Source organism: Schistocerca serialis, chromosome 1, assembly GCF_023864345.2.
Source record: "Schistocerca serialis cubense isolate TAMUIC-IGC-003099 chromosome 1, iqSchSeri2.2, whole genome shotgun sequence".
NCBI lineage: Eukaryota > Metazoa > Arthropoda > Insecta > Orthoptera > Acrididae > Schistocerca > Schistocerca serialis.
Genome location: NC_064638.1, coordinates 386,320,703 through 386,334,900, shown reverse-complemented (window position 1 = coordinate 386,334,900; position 14,198 = coordinate 386,320,703). Strand labels below are relative to the sequence as shown.

Below are 14,198 nucleotides of genomic sequence, written 5' to 3'. Positions count from 1 at the left end.
AACTAACCTTAACAACTATGACAGGAAAAGACAACATGAATACCGAATGAAAAATGGCGCCATAGACGTCACGAGGGTTCGCACCATCAAGATCGAAGGAGAAGTCCCTGGGATTTACAGACCGCACAGATTGTTCAGCTAGGTATCTACCCTTACGGAATGCATATATAATCATATTGGTGTAAGAGGGCATTGACAACTGATTAAATGTGATGGCATGCAACCGAAATGAAAAAGTCTGTCGTTGAGCTTATCGTGACACTGCCTATCCTTTAAGGCGTAGCTGCTGATAATGTGATAATTAAAACTTCCTGTCAGATTAAAACCGTGTGCCCGACCGAGGCTCGACCTCGGGACCTTTGCCTTTCACGGGCAAGTGCTCTACCATCTGAGCTACCGAACTATGATGCACGCCCCCTTCCTCACAGCTTTACTTCTGCCAGTATCTCGTTTCCTACTTTCCAAACGTTGCAGAAGCTCTCCTCCGAACCTTGCAGAACTAGCACTCCTGAAAGAAAGATAGAGCACTTGCCCGCGAAAGGCAAAGGTCCCGAGTTCGAGTCTCGGTCGGGCACACAGTTTTAATCTGCCAGGAAGTTTCATATCAGCGCACACTCCGCTGCAGAGTGAAAATCTCATTCTGGAAACATCCCCCAGGCTGTGGCTAAGCCATATCTCCGCAGTATCCTTTCTTTTAGGAGAGCTAGTTCTGCAAGGTTCGCAGGAGAGCTTCTGTAAAGTTTGGAACGTAGGCGACGAGATACTGGCAGAAGTAAAGCTGTGAGGAGCGGCCGTGAGTCGTACTTCGGTAGCTCAGATGGTAGAGTACTTGCCCGCGAAAGGCACAGGTCCCGAGTTCGAGTCTCGGTCGGGCACACAGTTTTAATCTGCCGGGAAATTTCATATCAGCGCACACTCCACTGCAGAGTGAAAATCTCACTCAATGTGGTAATTGTCTTATAGGCACGGAAAAAACATACATCTAGAGTCTGAATTTGTCCAGTGGTTCCATGTAGTATGAATTGCAATGTCACACACTTTCCAGGAGCGATAATTTGCTTTAAAGGAATATGATTTTTTTACACACGGACTAGGAATTAAGCAAAAACAAGTTATTTTTACCAGTTATTGACCAAAAATCAGTGCTCACACCACAGTTGTAGTTTTCTTACGTGCGTTTTCCCACTGTTGATTGCAGTGACGCAAATATTCCGTCCTGCCCCTGCAAGATCACCCACACGAGAAAGAGTCATAGGAGCCAAAACACCTCCAATGTCTCGCAGCACAGAAAACAACTTTCCAGCCAGTTTACCATCCAGATTAACAATCGGCATAATTGTATACGAATGCGTTAAGGCTTTGATACAGGAGTGGTTTGGAAAGTTCTCGGGATCACCAGGAGAGGTCAGCGTTAGCACAAAGAGTTGTTCACGTGATATTCATTGGACTGTTCCTGTAAACACGTGCCACTCATGTAAGATAGTTGTGGCAGTGACGTGGCTCTGTTGTTCTTCCCGCGTAGTGATTTGCGAAGATGGCAAAAATCGAGATTCGAGCAATGATTAAGTACTTCGTAATGAAAGATATGATAGCAAAGGACATTTACGGCGATTTCCAGAATACACCTGAGGACTCTCCTCCTTCATATTCAACTGTTGCCAAGTGGACAAATGAATTTAAATTTGGTCGCGAGAGCTGAGATGACGATCCGCGCAGTGGTCGGCCAAGATGTGTCAGTACTCCAGAAATCATTGCAAAAGTGCACAAAATGGTCATGGAGGATCGCCAATTGCAAGTGCTTGAAATTGCTCACACTTGCCAGATGTTATCTGAAAGGGTCTATCACATTTTAACTGAAAAATTAGAAATGAAAAAATTAGCTGCAAAATGAGTGCTGCGACTCTTGACGCTGGACCAAAAACATGTGCCATCGCCATGGCAAAGTTACACGAATTATTGCCACACCCGCCTTATTCACCTGATATGGCTCTGTCAGACTTCCATCTCTTCCAAAAACTGAAAATTTTTCTTGGTGGACGAAGGTTGACTTCAAACGAAGAATTGATAGCCGGAGTTGACAACTATTTTGCAGGCCGGGAGGAAACTCGTTTTCGAGATGGGATCAAGGCACTGGAACATCGTTGGATCAAGTGTATTAATCTACAAGGAGGCTACATTGAAAAATTGAAAAAAGTTTCAGTGATGTAAATACTTTTTTTCCATTCCTTTCTGAGAACTTCTCAAACCACCCTCGTACTACTCTCTTGGTACCTGTGATTTCCAAGGTTCCTCTCATATGTATTTCCTCTTCAAATTCTGATAGTTCAGAGTGAAACATCCCCTTAGAAAAATTATACATTACTGTCCTTAAACCGACACACAATATTTTTAGCACAACGCAATCTGACTTTCAAAAATCCCTACAAAAGAATGGCCCTGACTAACATTAACCTATACCTTTCACAAATCACTTATCTCACCAAAAATCTTCGTTACTCGAACTACTGCAATACAGCGAGCGCCACTACTGCCAGCTAAATAAAAGATTCAAACTACTGAAGGCACTAACTACTAATAGGCATAGTTAGCAAATGAAAGATTTTGATAGAGAACAAACAATGTATTTACCTCAATAGTGTTCAAAAGTCATAATGTATATAGCAGCTCATGACATCCAGTCTTACAAATTTCAAAACTCCGCCATCCCTCTCCCCACATCCACCACTGCTGGCGGCTCACCTCCAACTGCGCAACGCTACGCGCTGTTCACATGCAGCTGCCCAACACTACAATGGCAGACAACAATGCAAACTAGCCACAGACTGCACACAGCACAGCCAGTGATTTTCGTACAGAGCACTACGTGGCGTTACCAATATAAAAACCTAAACAGCCTACTTACATAGCCCCCATGCTCCCCACAAAAAATTTTACAAATTGTTTTGGGCAGTGGCCAATAATGATTTGATAAAATTTTTCATAATTACAATAACAAAGATATCAAATGCACACACTTATTGATACAATGTTGGTCAAAAGCTAAAATTTTCTCACAGTCCATACAGTCCAGATTGTTCATTACAGTAAAATTGTAGTGTTTTTCTCAAAGTCTGAGCAGTAAAAGAAAATGCACACGGAAGTAGTGGATTTCCATGCAGTTTTGAAGAAGTAGTGTTGTCCTTCCAACAGAAAGACAATGCTGACTCTTGACATGCTGACAGGTAATGGGTCACAACAGAGCAAACCCACAGCAGAGCCAGTCGAAGTTTTGAAGAATATAGGTAGGTAGATCATCACAGAGCAGACCACTGTAGTCCTGTTGGAGATTACTGTATTGGTGGGCCACCAGAGGTGCAGACCCACTGCAGTCCTTGTAGAAATAATGGTACTGGTGAGTCAGCAAAGGTGTAGACCCACTGTAGTCCTTGTAGAGATGGCCAGCAGCCATCTGCTGCGACTGTGCTGGTGCACAATCACCATCGAAGAGTCTTGTGGACAATATAGCAAGTCCATAACCACCACTTGTGCACTCACAACTTTTTTGGAATTGTCCTTAGAACCAGCAATGCTGTTATCCAGTCCCTTGCTGCATTATTATACTATGACCAACAGAAACGTGTGCAGCGAAATGGAACTTACAAGTTAATAATATGATGAACTGGTGTCAATTAAAATTTTATAACGTAAAAATACAGTTACAAAGGTACAAAATACATCATTAAAGAACATAACAATACATATAACATTTGTAGTACAGGCTTTACAAAAGAATCGAAATAACATATAAATCAGTGTTACAGGAATTATGACATAAGTACATACATAAAAGATCAGAATAACTTTTGAAACATCAACTTCACACATGAGCAATAAAACAGAACAGATAAATAATGTCTAAACAACTTTAAAAAGTAAATAACATAGTATTAGAAAAATTCTACAACATAACTCTCATCAGCCAAACACATAAAGAGAGGAAAAACACAAATAAACAAGGGTACACAAACACATAGCAGAATAACACAAGAGGAAAGTGCAGGGTTTGTTTTCAGTGTAACATTTGGTACTGCAATCCAACCAAAAACTTCATACGATAGATCTTTCGTCTTATTTCAACATTTGTTTCCACCATAAAAATCCTATCCAAGCATGCTTTCTGTATTTGTATGTTCACATATTTCTTACCTCATTATTTATTTTCCATTATCTTACCTCATCATTTATTTCCAAGAAAATCCTACCTAAACCTGTTGTCCCTAAACCCTACTTTTTTGGTTCATATCCTCTTTCAAAATACTTTTTTGGCCAAACCATTTTCTTATAGCTTCTCAATGCATTTCTTCCAATTCATCACAACTTGTTCTCTTATATGGCCTACCCCCTCTTAAGCTAACTTAAATCTACTGATCTCAGATGCTAAACTAAGGGACGAGGCAATGCAGCAGCACAAAACAAGTAACACAAACAGCAATGACAAAAAATGCAAATTTGCAAAGCAAGCAGCATTATAGAAATTAGCAAAGCAATTGCAATATTACAACTAATATAAGGCAATGTACAGCAAACAAGAAAAATAAATCAGTAGTAAAACTGGCTTAACAGAGTAATACAAAGTGAAATTCAGTAGCACTATGCCTGGCAAACATCAGCAGCAAATGCAATAACTTATGTCTAAACATGACATAGCTCAAGCAGAAAAAATATTACAGTAAAAATGGCCATGTTTAATACCTATGTCACATCTTAACACTAGGGTGATGCATCACGAGAACTTACACTAGCAGATAAGTTACCAAATCGTAAAAAAATTATTTATGCAATTCCTGTGGAGGGAAGTGTCTATTTATGTGCCCTCGTTTTCTTGGAAGTAGATCATAAATTTATAATTGACTGGATCTGTAGGCATAAAATAACTAAATTAGTACATCTATTAAATTTTATTTTAACCAATGCTGCATTGCAGCTAAAAACTATATATTAAACAAAATGAGTAAATAAATACATAAAACATTTCACTCAACTAGCAAGACAATAGCCGTGAAATATTTCTCATCGTTTCATTAGACATTTTAGTAAATATCATAAATTAAGAGCTCCACAGTATAATCATACGTTTTCAAGTTTGAGCGTGTCATATTTGCGATGCTTTCTACAAAGGAATGTCAATAGCGAGGATAATGGCCTCTTTTTTTTTTCTCCACCTGTGCCTCTGAAAGGCACACACTAATGGCTTTTTTCCAGGCGACTGTCACACAGCAGGGTGCCCACGACTCATTACGTGAAGGTGGTCACTTAACTTTCTTACTGAAATATTTATGACACCAGTTTGCATTACAGTGACAGTCTCATACAAAAATTTTCACAGGTCGAGAATTTGCGTTGCAAATGTGTAGAAACAAAATCCTATGAATATAACAGTGTTCAAAAAGTTTTCGTCGGCATTGTGATACATTCACGCGTTTACACAGATTTCACAACTCTTAAAGTACGATTCTTGGTTTCCAACATCCTTTTCCACAAATCAGAGTCCCTAAACACTACTCATTATTCATATACGTATTCGTCGACACTTCTTCAATATTTCATCATAATAAATACGTAGCATAATCAAATTCCTCATATACGGTAGCATCATCTTATTGATCATAAACATACCTCAACAGCATAATACACATCGTCATCATAAAAATAACATCATAACACCTCAGTCAAATCTCAAAAACGTCGTAGCTTCCTCCAACAATTTCAAACCCTAAAAAATATTCTCTGCTCATTTCAATAGTGTCATATAATTCAAACGTACTTTAAAATCATGCTCCCTTACCAAATACATCATTCAACGCTCTTATAGTATCACAATGGTTCCGAAAAAATATGAACAGTTCACAAAGTACAGACAAAATACAATTTCGTAAGTGTGAAGTAATCCAACTCTGTAGTTGCGTAAACATGTGTCACTGACGTAGTAAAAAAAAATGTTTATCTCTCAGTTAAATGATAAGATAGCTGTGTAATTTGTTTGTTAGAGAAATATTGTACCGATATGTAAAGTTGTATAAGCAAATACCATATTAGCTAGGGCTCCTTGTGCTTGCCAAACAAATGGTACACAAAGTAAGTGTGTACCTCCCTGAGGATAAATGAATAATACCCTCAGGTGTTACAGATTACAGCAATGGAATGAAATGTATCACGGAAAACCTTTGTATCATTGTACTTCAAATATCTTTAAAAATAAATGTTTTAAGTACAAAATTACTCACTCAAATACATGTACTGTAGCGCTAAACTGTGCGTCTTGTAAGATAATCTCTGTGGAAGTGTCGTAGTTATCGTCCTCTGAAAGCTAAGTTCCGCAAAAGTCAATGTACTTACCTCATGATAAGCAAAAGTGAAATGCTTTGCGTATAGATATCTTAGTTATTACACTTATTGCCGTGATGAAGAAAGTACTGTGCTGTAACGTATTGTTGTGCTACGAAAAAGGCTGTCTCATTGTAGCTATACCACAAAAGTTACTACTAAAACATGTTTTACTTTCCAGAATAATACAGAAAAAACTGTGCAGATATAAAATAGATACACCGCAAAAGCAACATTTTAAATTGTCACTCATTAGTAGCGTCATGATAAAATCGTGTAGCTGTCACATAAACTAACCACTGTGTCATCTGGTATCTCACTGAAAGTACTTTAAATCCAGAATGTATTTTCAAGTAAACCAAAATGTTGCATTAAAATCTCATTAGCAGTACTGGTAAATGTCCTAAGTATGCGAGCCTTATAGTCGTTACGTAATCGTGCAACTAACAAGGTGGCCGGCAAACGAAATGGTTCTAGGAGCTACAGTCTGGAACCGCGCGACCGCTACGGCCGCAGGTTCGAATCTTGCCTCGGGCATGGAACTATCCATTCTTAGGTTAGTTACGTTTAAGTAGTTCTAAGTTCTAGGGGACTGATGACCTCAGATGTTAAGTCCCACAGTGCTCAGAGCGATTTGAACTATATTTGATCTTATTTTTTGTCCCTATGAATTTCTGGTGACAATGTGTGACGGCTTATGAGCCTTTTCTAAATCCTTTTTGATCTGTTTTGTATACAAGCAACGTTAGACACTGTAAAATTTTATGTGGGAGATATCTAAGTCCAAACAAAAAGAGTAATGACGAGAGACGAGAGTGGTGGCAATTCACCGAGAAAGTATTGACTTTTTCGTGTTTCGAAAGATGTGGAATACGTATTTGAGTTGGCACCACGAAAGTGAAAGTCCATACGTCGCTCATATTACTGCGAGAGTGCTTGCGCAACGAGTTTGTAGCTGTGCGGCAGGGTCTAATGTCACACTGCACTAAAGCCCACTGTCGTTATCTAGACGCTATTATTTCGTCTATTGCAGGCATAAACGGTATTTCCAGATAACGACGAACTCTGAAATGCAGTTTTTCCGCATGTTGCAAAACGCTTCTTTGGTCCTAATGTGCTGCACTGTACTGTGCCCTCTAATCTAGTTTCCCTGTAGACGTGAAAACACGCTTCAACAACGTGAGTGAGTTAATAGATGCCAAACTACGCCTCGATTATTTATAACACTTTTTTTAATATATTACTTTCTTATTCAGTTCCGTAGAATGTAATGACTAGGAACAATTATCCAGAGGCCACGTGACGCCAGTAATTTTCCTTGAGGCACTGTTCTTTCTTGTTGAAGCTATTGTCATGTTTGTGAATTTCTCTGTCTCCCCTGAACAAGCTGGCGTGGTAGCTCTTCTTTACACCGAGAGGGTCCATGTCGGTGGTTTTTTTTTTTTTGTGTGGTCGGTCTCACGCAGCGTGCCCTACGACTCGGTCGATTCCTTTGCCTGTCCCAACCCGCAATTCCATTTACGTTCGGCGATCCTGGTGTTGTCGTCCAGTCGTTGCAACATAGACATTCGCACACGTATGTATATTCCCGGCATTGCGAATGGCCTCTTTTTTGTTCTTTGCCAATATGAAACTCGTTTAGGCAGTGTTGGTCGATTTGTAAATACGTTTATGATGCGTTTTGCACAATATACTGCCGATTCTGTCGTTCACTATGGGGATGTATAGAAGATACGTACAGCCGATATTAATTCTTCCGACGATTCACTTCGCCGAGCGTTAGGTTTTATGACATGCTACGGTAGAAGTTCCCATTGTCCCTCAGAACGCATTCCAGGTATTGCAGCTCAAGTCCGACACTTGACAGTTCGATTCTGTTTCGGTTTTCCTACTGCCCTTGATTCACTACCATACAATGCTGTGCTCCAAACGTACAGTCTCAGAAATTTCTTTTTCAAATTAATGCCTGTGTTTGATACCAGCAGATTTCTATTGGCCGGAAAGCCCTCTTTACCTCTCTAGTTTCCTTTTAATGTCCTCCTTCCTTAGTCCATCACGAGCTATTTTGTTACCAAGGTAGCAGAGTTCCTTAACTTTGCCTACTTCGTGATCAGTGTTAAGTTTCTCGCTACACTCACTTCTGCTGCATCTCATTACTTTCGTCTTTCTTCGATTTACTCTTAAGCCGTATTGTGTATTCATTAGACTCTTCACTCAATTCCTCAAATCCTGCAATTCTTCTTCAATTTCACTGAAGAGAGGAAAGTCATTAGCGAATCTTATCAGTGATACCCTGTCACCTTGAATTTTAATCCCACTCTCTTTCTTTTATTTCTGCCTCTGATTCTATTATGTATAGAGCTGACTATATGGGTGAAAGGGTGCATCCATGTATTACAGCCTTTTGTAATCAGAGCATTCTTCTGGGTCTTTCAGTCTTATAGTTCACTCCTGGTTCTTGTACATATTGTTCATTACCTATCTTTTCCTATCGCTTAGTCCTATTTTTCTCAGAATTTCGAAAGTTTTGCGCCATTTTACATTGTCGAACGCTCTTTCTAGGTCGACAGATCCTATGAGCGTGTCTTGATATTTCTTCAGTCTTACTTCCATTATCAAGCGCAACGACAGAACTGACTCTGGTGCCTTTACATTGCCAGTGCCAAACTGATCGTCATCTAACAGATCCTCAATTTTCTTTTTCCATTCTTCTGCGTATTATTATTTTTTGCAAGTCGAGCGAGGTGGCGCAGTGGTTGGCACACTGGACTCGCTTTCGGGAGAACGACGGTTCAAACCCGCGTCCGGCGATCCTGATTTAAGTTTTCCATGGTTTTCCTAAATAGCTAAATGAAAGGGCACGGCCGACTTCCTTCCCTTATCCAATGGGACCGATGACCTCGCTGTTTGCTCCCTTCTCCCAAATCAACTGACAAACCAACCAATCGTCTGCAAGTTGGATGCATAAACTGTTTGATCTGATTGTGCGATAGTTCTCGCACTTACCTGCCTTTGCTATCTTCGGAATGGCGTGGTTGACATTTTTTCCGAAAGTCTGATGGTATGTCGCCAGTCTCATAGATTCTACCCTCCTACTTGAATGGTCGATTGGTTGCATTTTGCCCAGTGATTTTAGAAATTCCGATGTGATATTATATTTCCTTTCAACGTACTCTTTTCACCTATCCGCTCTCTCCTCTGCTTCAACAGTGGAATTATCATTGCATTCTTAACGTTACCGCCCTTACTTTTAGTTTCACCGAAGGTTGTTTTGACCGGCCGCAGTAGCCGAGCGGCTCTAGGCGCTTCAGTCTGGAACCGCGAGACCGCTATGGTCGCAGGTTCGAATCCTGCCTCGGGCATGGATGTGTGTGATGTCCTTAGGTTAGTTAGGTTTAAGTAGTTCTAAGTTCTAGGGGACTGATGACCTCAGATGTTAAGTCCCATAGTGCTAAGAGCCATTTAAACCATTTTTTACTTTTCTATGCACCAAATCAATTCTCCCGACGATCGTTTCTTTTTCGATTTCTTCGCATCTTTTCGCCTTGGCTGCCCTGCACCTGCTATTGATTTCATTCGTAAGGCATTTATATTTAAGTATTCCTGTCTTTCCCTGAACATTTTTGTGGTGCCTTCTCCTTACGCAGTTGTAAGAGTATTAATTATTCCTCTTTTCTGGCTCGGGTGATGATTTGTTTGTGTCAGTATCGATCCATGTGTCTCTGTTTTCGATAGAAGCTGCACACAGGTTTTCATCATCACTCGTAACCGGCACGTACAGAAAGGGTAGCTGTAGGACCACCTTTTCTATCTCGATGGACCTTTTAGTGTGGGCATGGAACAGTTCAGGAGCTTTAGGAAGTCACCGATCTGTTCCTCACCATGGGCCCACAAGATGAAGGTGTCGTCGACGTACGATCACTTAGGTTTACACCTTTCCAGGTCCAGCGTCCGTCTTCCGAAATGCTCCAAGAGAAAATGGCAGCCACTGGATTAAGTCGCGAATCACCATTCCATATTAAGGAGCTTGTAGTAACACACGCATGAAAGAGCTTGGTGATGTTCTGCAGGAAAATGGGCCTGTTTTTGAACTATCTATACTTTTCAAATCAGTATTTCTGGAGAACGTACTGGTGTGCCACATGTAGGATGTGGATATTCTATTGGTATAGTCAGTGCAAAATGCTGGGTCGCTAGATACACAGTTGGCAGGGCACACGTGGGGAGAGTGGTAGTGATGGCGGCCTGGACGGGCGCTGTAGGGGAAATTCCGAGCGCTGGAGGGGAAGTGCCGCTCTAGACTGAAGCCCACACTCACATTCCTTGTAAAAGTGAAATGGAGCCCTCACGCCCCTACTTGCAATGTGACCATTCAGACAGATCTGTCACCCAGCTTTGATTACTATCTACAAAGAATTCTGCTGAAAATGCAGCGATTTATTTTCCCTTGGCTTGTCAACCATTTGTAACTTTCAGAGAAGCGTCATGAGTGGCGAATTTTGAGTAAAACTTACACATTTCTCTGGTTGCTACGTTAAAATTGGTTTCTTTTGGCAAAGCGCAGCAGAGTATACACAGTATCGCCTCTATATAACCCGTGCATCAGCAAATGCAAGAGAAACAATGGTTTATTAAGTGAGAAAAACTGAGGAAAAGTAAGGTCAGTAGCTTGTAAAAAAAAAGCACATCCTTAGCACAAAATAACTGTATATTGTCTTATGTTGTTCCAAAATCCATAGCATTCCTTCTCCAGCTATCGATGGCCCCTAAAAATTACATTCTTTCATCAAAAAGGCTGTAATTAGTGGATTAACGTGCTAGATAGTGAAGTTTTCCATAATAACATTATAGTAAAATACTCTCCTCTTTCTATGCTATCATTTGCGAAAATCTCATTTCAATATGTAAGACCGTTTATGAAATATGAGAAATGTTGTGGGTAATTCATTCTGGATTCATCGTTGGCGCAGCCCGATCACAAATGATTGTGCTACATCAGATCAGCTTTCGCGAGATTGGTGACATATGGAGGCCTCCACCCCAGTCGAAAGAAAAATTCGATATGTTATCTAAATTTCATACCCAGCAAAATATTATGTAATTTGTACCAAATGCAATATCATAGCGACCTCCATTTTGCCTTGCATACTTTTTCGAATTTCACGCAGTGTGTTATTTCCATGTAAATATCACAATAACTGTTACCATTTACGAAATGAGGACTACGTCATCATGAACCTGACATATAAAGCTATAAGTGACGCAAAAATGATTTTTTAAAGAATAGTTTATCTAAAATCGTTTGAGAACGACTCAGGATGTTGGCACACACTTGTCAGCCTTCCCTTGCGAACAAACGAGTGAACCTGCCCGTGGCTTTTGACGAAAACTGGTCACTGCGCATTGGCCACCTTATCCTGCGCGAGCTGGACGTTGTCGTTTGCGAATCGCAGCTAGCACAAACTTTCGGTGGCAATATGGTTACAGATATAACGAAGGTTGTTTAAGTTTTAACATCTCTTCTACAATGAGACCATCAGAGATACTTTTGGAAGGTGTGAACCAAATTGTCCTTGATCTTGGGGGAAAATGCTAATTCATGGTGGGCGGACATGTAGTTGACCCCAGAGCCTTCGAAAAATGATTCCAGTGTTTAATCGTTGCATAGCCTCGTTCAAACGTGGTGGTGAACTGCACAAACTGCACAACTTTACGACGCATCTCGTATTCCCACACGCAGTAGAGTGCGCGCATGGGAACCTCACACCGGCACGTAAGCGTAGTAGAGATGCTCTCCAGAGGTAAGGGTGCGGCTTTCAACGCAGTCGAGCAGTAGAAGGCGGCTTCCGGTTCGAAATCATCTGCGAGGGGCGTTCGAAAAGTCCGTGCCAAGTCCGAGAGATGGCACCACCGGCGCATATAGAGGTCATGTTTAGCTAGTAGCATCTTTGGAAAGGACGCACACCAAGTTTCAGCCATATTGGTCTATCTCTCTATGTTAGGCATTCGTGTGAATCAAGCAAGTCGTGTGATTGTCAAAAAATGGACGAAGAAGAATTTCGTGTGGTGGTTAAACATTACTTTATGAAAGGTAAAACGCCTCAGCAGACTAAAGAGGAGCTTGATAAACATTACGGTGACTCTGCACATTCGATTAGAACAGTTTATAAGTGGTTTCAAAATTTTCGGAGAAGACATTTGGACACAAGTAATGCTGAACGTTCTGGACGCCTTGTGGAGGTTACGACTCCAGAAATCATTGATAAAATGCACGATATGGTGATGGATGACAGAAGAGTTAAGGTGTGTGTGATTGCTAGTGCTGTGGGCATCTCGAATGAACGGGTACATAATATTTTGCATAAACGTTTGGACATGATAAAGCTATCTGCAAGATCGTTTCCGCGATTGCTCACGCTTGACCAAAAACGGGATCGTGTGAAGTGTTTCAAGGATGGTTTGCAGCTGTTCAGGAAGAATCCACAGTACTTTAAGCGTCGTTTCATCAGTGTGGATGAAACATGGATACATTACTATACTCCTGAGATCGAACAACAATCTAAACAATGGGTTACCAAGGGAGAATCTGTACCAAAAAAGGCGAAGACCATTCCTTCGGCCGGAAAGGTTATGGCGACTGTCTTTTGGTATTCGCAAGGGATGATCTTCGACTATCTGGAAAAGGGTAAAACTATTACAGGTGCATATTATTCATCGTTATTGGACCGTTTGAAAACCGAGCTGCAAGAAAAGCGCCAGCGATTGGACCGTAAAAAAGTCCTTTTCCATCACGACAATGCACCAGCACACACCTCAGCAGTTGTGGTCCCAAAATTAGTGGAAATAGGATTCCAACTTGTTTCACATCCCCCCTATTCTCGGACTACTGTTTGTTCCCAAATTTGAAGAAATGGCTGGCAGGACAAAGATTTTATTCAAACGAGGAGGTGATTGCAGCAACTAATAGCTATTTTGCAGACTTGGACAATTCCTATTATTCGGAAGGGATCAACAAATTAGAACAGCGTTGAACGAAGGATATTAGTCTAAAGGGAGACTATGTCGAAAAATAAAAAAGGTTTACCCCCAACACGTAAGTAGTTCTTATTTTTGCACAGACTTTTCAAACGCCCCTCGTATTTACTCACTCAATGATCATAATGGCAACAAGACGGAAAATGAGAGAGAGAGAAGGCCGAAATACTGAATTCGGTCTTCCGAAATTGTTTCACCGCTAAAGATCGTAAAGTAATTCATCATTCCAATCATCATACGAACTTCTATATGGAAGATATTGGGATACCTGATCGAGGAATAGAAAAACAACTACAGTCTCTTTGTAATGGAAAGGCATCAGGACCAGATGAGATACATGAAAGAATCTACAGAGACCATGCGAAAGAACTTCTCCTCTTCCAGAAATTTATCGTAGATCGGTGGAGCAACGAAGGGTAGCTAGCGACTGGAAAAAAAAGCCGGTCATTAACATTTTCAAGAAGGGTAGTAGGACAGATGCACATAATTATAGGCCAATATCGTTGACGCCAATCTTTTGTAGAATTATGGAACATATATTATGCTCAAGTATTATGATGTTTCTGGAGAAAGAAAATCTCCACTATAAATATCAACATTGATTCCGCAGAGAACTTATGAAATTCAGCTCGCTCTATTCCTCCATGAGATCGACAAAGCTATAGACATCGGTGCTCAGTCGATGGCATGTTCCTCGACTTCAGGAAGGCAACTGAGAATCTCCTGCACGGCCATTTAGTGAAAAAATTCGAGCTTACCGAGTATCGGGCCAGATTTGTGACTGGATTCAAGACTTCCTT

The 14,198-nt window shown here is 40.7% G+C and overlaps 1 protein-coding gene across 1 annotated transcript in view; it reads right to left on the bottom strand.

Moving 5' to 3' along the window:
- LOC126474973 (spaetzle-processing enzyme-like) overlaps nucleotides 1-14,198 on the bottom strand; it is a 105,535-nt gene that overhangs the window by 65,333 nt on the left and 26,004 nt on the right. The window lies entirely within an intron of this gene.